Source organism: Lactuca serriola, chromosome 1 (assembly GCF_051521515.1).
Source record: "Lactuca serriola cultivar US96UC23 chromosome 1, Lser_US96UC23_V15, whole genome shotgun sequence".
NCBI classification, from domain to species: domain Eukaryota; kingdom Viridiplantae; phylum Streptophyta; class Magnoliopsida; order Asterales; family Asteraceae; genus Lactuca; species Lactuca serriola.
Window position 1 is genome coordinate 120,898,343 of NC_136408.1, and position 9,525 is coordinate 120,907,867.

Consider the following 9,525-nt stretch of genomic DNA (forward strand, 5'->3'; position numbering starts at 1 on the left):
GAGTGCCTAGTGCCCCAAGTGTGACACCTCAAATGGTTCACACAACACCAAATACAAATGGAATGACTTGAGAGAATTCTACACTTCATGAAAATCGGCTAGCCCTTTCTTACTCTCTCTAGTGTGATACTAGTGGCCAATTTTGTCAAGAATAAGATCTTTATATAGTGTTACAATTAGGGTAAACCCTAATTGTCATAACTTTCCATTTCCATGGATCCATGGGTTCAAATACACCATGGAGCATCCATGGACCATCCTATGGGTTTTAGCCCAACTTGATTATCCATGGAGCATTAGCCCACTATATAAGTATGGATGATTTACACAATCAACCCATATATTTAATTAGTCTTCTTTTGATCACTTAATTAATCCTAGATTAATTCTTGATCAATACTAATTAAATAATCTCATTATTCTTATTATTAATATACTAGAACTTATAATATATTAATAACCATAAGTGTCTTATTTCTCTCATTATAGTCTATCCAAATGCATGATGCCATGCAACCCAAATGGACCATGCCGGGTCGGGTCAAGTCTTACCAATTATAGTTATGGACTTAGACATTAATCCAACAGTCTCCCACTTGGATAAGTCTAAAACTATTATTGCGTATGACTTCAGGAACCAACTGGCAATCGTAGCTCTCAAAAGCTTCTGTCGAACTCTGACCTTGTCGATAAACTCTGACCTTTGTCAATGACTTGTCCATTAGATAAGGGATCATATATTCCTCCATTCTAGATATCATATGGACTGAGACATGGATTACAATCATTCTCTCTGTCCATTTGTTGTTTCCCGATTTCCGATTTATGACGACTGACTAATTGAACAAATCAAATCAGTCCTGGCCCGGCCGAGCACTTCCATTTGTCATCATCAAATCATCGAGGGGCCCACAAATATCGCTTTTATCCCGAAGGTAAAAGGAATGGATAAACTTCGACTCATATGGCTTGTTCTACTACTTGTTGAATCATACACAAAGGCATGTTTTATAGCACCGAGTTACCAAATGCGATTTCGTGCAATTAATGTACAACCAACTCATAGTAACAACTCATATCTCTAGGTTTGAAGAATATAAGATATTATCGTCTCATGATCACTCGTGATAAAATCCATGAAGTGATTCCAATGAGCGCGGGTTGAATCCAATACTCAGAACTTATGAGAACTCATGAGTGTTGTAGCCCTTTGTCCAACACCTTAGACCTCTACAAGCCAACCCATGACAGTCTTAATTCATATCTACTTCCAACATATGACCGACTGTGGATGGTTTGAATAACTTAGTCACTCCGGAAGAATAACCTAGTTTATTCGGGAAGTCAAAACATGCAAAGTGAAACACAATAATAATTGAATCCAATATGGTCTCAGAACTTATGAATATAAATAAAACACCTTTTATTTATCACCATATGATTACACATTATTCATTGTATACTGTTTCAGCTATCAACTTTATTCTTGAATTTAAAACAATAGTTGTCCCACGCTCCAAGCATGTACACTATGTTTTCTAAACACTAGTCATGCCATACACCAAGTATGCATACTATGTTTGTCTATTATCTTTACTTTGTGAACTAGATCAATTGAACATAACTTCAATGATTCTCTTTTCACAGTCCCAAATCCTTACTGCAAATGCAAGAATTCCAAATTCACGCCATTTACTGAAATCTGTTAGATTCTAAACTTGTATGCATTGATCCTCTTGTAATGATTATGCACAAAGTCATAAAGACTTGACAACAAACATTACAGAGCATTCCAAAGGAGATTAGCTCCTTGGAAACATCCTTCTTGCATTAAGTTTCCTTAATCTTACACAGATTGAAAGTTCTAACTTTGAAACATTTCCAGATTCCATTTTGACTATCACTTCTGAACAAGAGTTGCCTCCTTACAGATTATGTCATATGGTCCTTCCAGAATTATCACTATACTTCCAACTGTCCTTGAGCAACCAATCTTTGGTAAACCTTAGATTGTCCTCGACAATTGTTTAATCCTTTTAGTCATACCCAGTTCTAAACCTTTTCCCTTCTTAATGCCCCAGGCATTTGGAAAATTTTAGAAAGGATGAATATAGCACATGTAATCGATCCTATATCCGAAGCATATGGGACACGATTCATGATGTCTCACATAAAGACTAAACCAGTCTTTTGCTATAATCTTTCCATTTCTATTTGCCAAGTTCTCATAATTCAGATTATGAAAAGGGATGCCGTAATCATAATCGAATTCTAGAACGCAAATAATGGACTCATATACAGAATTTCCTTATGTTGAGCCATTCCAACATGAAATTCATATATATATCCTTGACTAAATGATTAAAACCTCACGATCTAAGCTTATAGATTTGAGATGAAGTATAATTTCCTCTCCCTTAATTATAGCAAAACAACTCTTTCAACCCCTGCAACCTCACAAATTGAAACTTTTGTTTTCTATAATTAACATTGCTAACTTGCAGTACTTATCATAATTATCATGCTCCCAGTAACATGATGATTATTAGCATATCACTTATGCTCCCACTAGCTTTGACATATACTCAGAAAGCTCGACTTCTAGAAATCAATACTTTATTGACTTTCTTACCAAAGTTCAGATTTCTGATACTAGATTGCTTTGATAATACTTTATCAAAATCATACACCTTTCCTTAAATAGCACACTTGTGTGTCTAAACAATTATGAAGAGGGATGCCGTAATCATAATGGTTAGACCTTTTTGCCACTTCTCACAAGTCCAGGTTAGTGTGCCGGTAAACCACACACGCTCCACTAACGACTTTGAGAATGCAAATATCACAATTGCTATCTAGCTAAAATCTACTTAGTGAAAGTGTTTCCTCACCATCATTTTCATGAATCGGAGAGAGACCTTATGACACTTTAGATTTGCTGGTGTATGTGTTCTTATCCATGTGAATTGTCATAACCATAGTCACAAGACAAGGATAATGACAAATCCAAACTAATATGGATTGAACTCAATCTTAATTTCTTGCCACCTGGCAGCTCAAGGGCCTGCCATTGCTTCCAAGTTGTTGTGCAACAAATTGAGAACTCTGAGACCTCATATGCAAAGCCAACTTTAACTGGAATGGGCACAGAATATGTCAACACGATAGGTTATAAACCGCAAGTCGTGTGCTAGTGAAGAACTTCAGGTTCTATTCTTGATTAGTTCTTGAGACTTTCAAGACCTTTAAGACTCCCACTGTCCTCTTGACCTATAAGACTCCCTTGTCAAACATCCAAGAGATAGTGTGGATTCTAATCAAGAAAAACACTTCACACAATTGGCCTAAGTTGGTCTTTGTTTTATCCAAAACATCACAACTTACCAATTTCAAATGTACAAGAGTAGAAACTTTTACTCTTACGTTTGATACGTTTTTTTTAAACCTTCCTTTGAGACATGTCACTCAAGTTACAATCTTGGAGTATGACTCTAAGACTTGTATTAGAACGAAGTATGACTCATCTTCTTGATTTAACCATTTCAACAATTCAAGTTCCTCTTCTTAGTCATAAGAATGCACTAAGATTTCCTTAGAGAACTAATTTTTATATGGTTTCTTAATCATTAAGATGATCACAAAAACTGATACTAAAGTACTCTCCCATCTTTTCAGATTTGAGAAACTTTTTATCCTTCTGCCTAATTTGATTCTTCTTATTCGCTCTGTCATACATTGGAAGCTTTTTCCAATGTCTCAGAATTACACTTAAGCTTGTAAGTATAATCATATTTACTGAGCTTTAGTAAACTATGACGAATAGTTTTATCAATCTTTTGTGGTGGACTTGACCAGTGCACAAGAATGTGTACTCGATCCCTTAGTCCTTCACTTGACTCACACATCCATGTGAACAAGTAACTAGTCTTAATTTTCCAAAACTTGAAAGTTCTCATTCATCATGCTATACAACTTGCATGATTCCAAGTCCCGGTCGAAATGAAACTTGGGTGATGAGAATCTTTCCTTATTTGGTAAATTTAGACACTACCACAAATGAAAGAATCAATTTCATATTTCCACTCTTGCTATTAATAGAATCATATAAGCAACAATTTTTCCCTCAAATGCCATTGTAAGGATATTTTAAAATAAATAAAATCAAAAATTTTCCTTTTATTTTAAAAACTTTGCGGAAAAACTTGTCCTTACAATTCATATGAAAACTTGTTGTTATCTATTCCTAAGCAATATCTCATAACTCCTAAGAAGTAGCTCAAGAATCCGATCTACAAACTACGCGATAGAAATCCATCTACACGATCAGATTCAACATATTCTTTCTTTAAGTTTCTTCACTTTTCCTTGATTCTTAAAACATCACCATGTGAACGAGTCACATCATGTATCAAGAATCTCAGAATAGAAACTTAGCAGAGTTAGATAGTGGACTTTACCTGAAGTAGAGTCAAATTATTGACTTTAACATCCTTAGGTAAGTTTGGCAGCTTCGTAACCAATGCCCCTTTCTTTGGCAATATAAACATATGGACCCTTTGATAAAGGTACACGGGACTATCACAGACTTAGCTTTTCTCTTTACCATTTGGTCAACCGAGTTGACTATGGCCGATCCCTTTCCATTGGGAAGAGAGAGCTTTACTGGATATCCAATGTCATCATTGTCAATGTCCATCAAGTTTTAATGAAGTTGATCTTAACAAATAGATAAGATCATTAAGGGTCTTGTCATAGTCTGTTTCATAGGTGTTCCAAAAGAACTCACTATGTGACTTAGAAAGTGATTGAACCACCAACTTTCTTAAGACTTTGACACCCAACTCTCCCGGCTTGTCAATATGTGACTACATCTCCAAGATGTGATCACACCTAGACCTTGCCTTGCCAATAGGGCTTGAGTGACCTTAAACTTTTCAAGAACTTGTGGGTTAGGGAGAATAATTGGAGGAGGTGAAAGAAGTATGATTTCCAAGGGACATCATCTTCATTTAGGAAAGCTTGTTTCAGGAGATTTAGGAAGATCATAAATGTCTAAACCAGACATGTTATGGGAGATATTCAAGATAGTTGATCTAAAGTCCTTAATATAACACCCAATATGAAATATTAAGGCTAGGACCCAACAAACTATTTTATAACTTAGAAGAGGTATGCCGTAATCCAAGCTATAAAATATTTGAAGGTAGGTGAATGACGATTCACCAATTTCCACCAAGATAAACGAAATGTATTATTAGGTTTTAATTGGATTTGAAACTCCTAGATCTTTGAGATTCATTGAACTGTTCAATGGCATGTTTCAATCTCGAGTGTGCCCTTCAGGTTTTGTGACTGGGATGCTGAGGATCACAAAACAAGGTGTGAAGTAACCATGCAAATTACTTGGCACCCTTAAGTGTTTACCCCTTAATCGATGTGCCGGTTAACCACACACGCTCCATCGATACTATGATAAATATTAAGTCACCCTTTACCTACCTTGTTAAGTCCAAGTTAGTGTGCCGGTTAACCACACACGCTCCACTAACGACTTAGACAAAGTGTAAAGTGTAATTTCATGGATTAGCACCTTATTCACATTTTCCTAAGTAACTAAGATTGGGTATTTATAAGAGTTTAGTTACTTAGTATTTATCATTAATACTTTTAATGAAGGGAGAATTATAGTCCTGTCAAACCCGTTCGGCTAACGACCTTCCACCGGTCAAGTAAGCGGTGGGTGAGAGTGGACACCCATTAAGTTGCCATTTTATAGGCAACAACCTTATAGACCGGCTTTGTGAATGAGGCGTACTAGTGGTAAGACTGACTTTACTCTTATACATATATATATATATATATATATATATATATATATATATATATATATATATATATATTATTAACTTATAATATTATAAAGTATAAGGGTTGAGTTTTAACTCTTTAAAATTCTAAGGGCTAACTTGGAATTAAAGTATTCATAAGTGAAAACTTTTCAAATTCCAAAACTTGAGGGCAAGTTTTGAAACTATTCAAAACTAATTAATTCCATAACTTATGTGTTTAAAGTAGTTTTAATCCAAAAACTCTTCAAGTTCCATAACTTGAGGACAAGTTATGGAAGACTTTAAACTAATAAAAGAATTATGTAACAGCCCGGATTTCCAGGTATCGTTATGTTTATGATTTTGGTGTTTTGAGAGGGGACTCGGCGAGTTGGAGCTCAGACTCGCCGAGTAGGATCGTGGATCTGGTCGCGGGTTCGCGCCTGGACTCGGCGAGTCCGCGCTGTTTAACGAAACCCTAACTTTCCAGGTTTGGGACATATATAAAGGGGCCTTATGGCCGTCATTGTACACCCCAGTCCTTTGAGCGAAACCCTAATTCGAGTGTGAGCATTTGGAGCAAGGTAGAAGACCATTATTGATCTTGGAAGTGTTATTTTGCAAGGAGGAGGAGACTTGGTTAAGGGAACAACAGGAGAAGCTATATTCTGAGAGTTGGGGGCACAGAGCAACGTTATTCAGGTAATAATTTCGAGTTGTTCCCTTCTATGTTGATGTATATATTGATTTAGGGTTTATTGAACCCTTTTGGGGCTAAATCGAGTGCTCCCTTAGTCCCCCAAGCGATTGAAACCCTATATCTAGACCCTTGGAAGTCCAGAGTGTCCCTTGCCTGAGCTTTTCGGGAATCAATGGAGGTTTTGGATTGGAATCCTTATGCCTTAGGTCAAAACGTCAATTATGAGTCATGGGGTGTGTTATGAAAACCGAAATAAGGACTTTACGTGATGAACCAGTCTAGGAAGGCCAGATCTATGAATTGTTGGAGCAGATCTGACCTTAGAAACCAGTTTGAGCGGTTGCATGGCATGGACTCGCCGAGTCCGATGAACAGACTCGGCGAGTAGCTTGAAGATTGCCTTAGAATGGTCCTGTCCGGGTTATGGGTTGGATCGGTGAGTCAGGGCGAGTTAGAGAGGGTTAACAGGTGGTCTGAGTCGAACTGGGACTCGCCGAGTTGTTCTTCAGACTCGGCGAGTTGAGTCGGGGTGGCCCCACAATTCTTCCAGGTGGAACTCGTCGAGTCGGGGGGGATACTCGACGTGTAGAAAGGGGATCTTAGAGAGTTGGTGAAAACGTCTAGACTCACCGAGTCGCCCTAGCGCGCTCGCCGAGTCCGGTCAAAGTTGACCGTTGACCGTTGACCGTTGACCATAGTGGACCTGTGTTGACTTCTTAGGGATAGTCAACATTAGAGATATAAAGTGTTAACTAGGGACATATGATGTTATAGGAGGATTAGAGCTCGGAGAATCGAGCACGAGGGATTCCCAGGATTCGTGAGATATCGAGACACGCGAGGTGAGTCTTCTCACTTTACTTTACCTTGAGTAGGTAACCAGAGTTATATGACAGAGTATTTGTATGCTATGCATGTTATGTGTTGTACTGCATTATTTCTATGTGATTTATGCTGTGCATGTTTACAGAGTTAGAACCGGAAGGTTCACAGAGTTAGAACCTGAGGGTTCACAGAGTATGGGTGCACGGACCCACAGAGTTATAGCCTCGAGTGGCTAATATGTGTTATGTGGTATTTTGGGGAACTCACTAAGCTTCGTGCTTACAGTGTTTTATGTGATGTTTTCAGGTTCTTTCAGTATCACGGGACGGCACCGGCTTGTTTGTACACACCAGAGAAAGAATCATGTTTTGGAGGATCCTGGTTTTCTATGCAAGTGAAAATGGAGTTATGTTTTGTAATTCGATTATGAATGAGATCTTAAAACACGTGTTTCTAAGAATAAAATAATTATTTTAAATGAAAAAAAATTGTTTTGAATTTTTCGGTGTTACAAATTAACTTTTCTTTATTTTATAACTTATGGAATTAATTAAGGTTACACTTTATTAATTTATTTATTAATGGAGTGACTCTTGAACCTCCATAACTTAAGGACAAGACTCTTCATCTTTTGTAACCATTGCCAACTTTTATGAGTTTTATGAAACTTAAATGTGACTTTTCAAATAACTTGAGGACAAGTTACAAAAACACATTTTAGAATCAACTCTTAGATTAATTTGGATTGAAAACAACTATTTCACTCAACTTTTCTATTAATCTAAGCAACTCATAAGAACAAGATAATTCAAATCAAACTTTTTCATGTAATTAGTCTAAACCTTAAACTAATACAAAACATGAATCTATTGACAATTATCTTTGAAAATGGATTAGCATGAACATTACCACATCAAAAACAAGTTTATAAGTTCAAAAACAACTTAGGGTAATGTTCCTAGTCCATTTCTAGCCAAAAACCTCGAAAATATGCTGTCTGGGGGTCCAACTCGTCGAGTGCATGAACCAACTCGGCGAGTTGGATCGATTTGATCACTTTTTAGGCATGGACTCGCCGAGTCTCCTGATGGACTCGCTGAGTCTGATGATCAGACAGCAACAATTTCGATTTTTTAAGCAGTTTTGCAAGTATAACAAGAAAACAAGCCTAGACTCTGATACCACTGTTAGGTTATGAGCATTCTAACACTCCTAAGTGTACATGCAACCCTAAATACCTTGGATCTATGTTTTCTCTATTATACATGCAAATAAGAACATCCAAGGTATTATCCTAATCTAGCATACAAAACAATGAATGTAACAAGATAGAATACATACCTCTTTGATGTAGAAAGTCTTCATGAAGCTTGAGTGCCTAGTGCCCCAAGTGTGACACCTCAAATGGTTCACACAACACCAAATACAAATGGAATGACTTGAGAGAATTCTACACTTCATGAAAATCGGCTAGCCCTTTCTTACTCTCTCTAGTGTGATACTAGTGGCCAATTTTGTCAAGAATAAGATCTTTATATAGTGTTACAATTAGGGTAAACCCTAATTGTCATGACTTTCCATTTCCTTGGATCCATGGGTTCAAATACACCATGGAGCATCCATGGACCATCCTATGGGTTTTAGCCCAACTTGATTATCCATGGATCATTAGCCCACTATACAAGTATGGATGATTTACACAATCAACCCATATATTTAATTAGTCTTCTTTTGATCACTTAATTAATCCTAGATTAATTCTTGATCAATACTAATTAAATAATCTCATTATTCTTATTATTAATATACTAGAACTTATAATATATTAATAACCATAAGTGTCTTATTTCTCTCATTATAGTCTATCCAAATGCATGATGCCATGCAACCCAAATGGACCATGCCGGGTCGGGTCAAGTCTTACCAATTATAGTTATGGACTTAGACATTAATCCAACAGTTCTATACACTAAAGTGGTGTTTAGTATTCCGAGACGAGAATATAGATAGGGAAGGTTTAGATGCGTGATCCTCCTTATCACCCAGAAAAGTTATATGTTAATTCTAATACCGTAATTAAACGTTTAGAAACCTGAACACATAAAATTTCCTAACTCGAGGTTGGGAATAGACCTTAAATCTAGTAATATCAATTTAGATAGGCTACTAAGG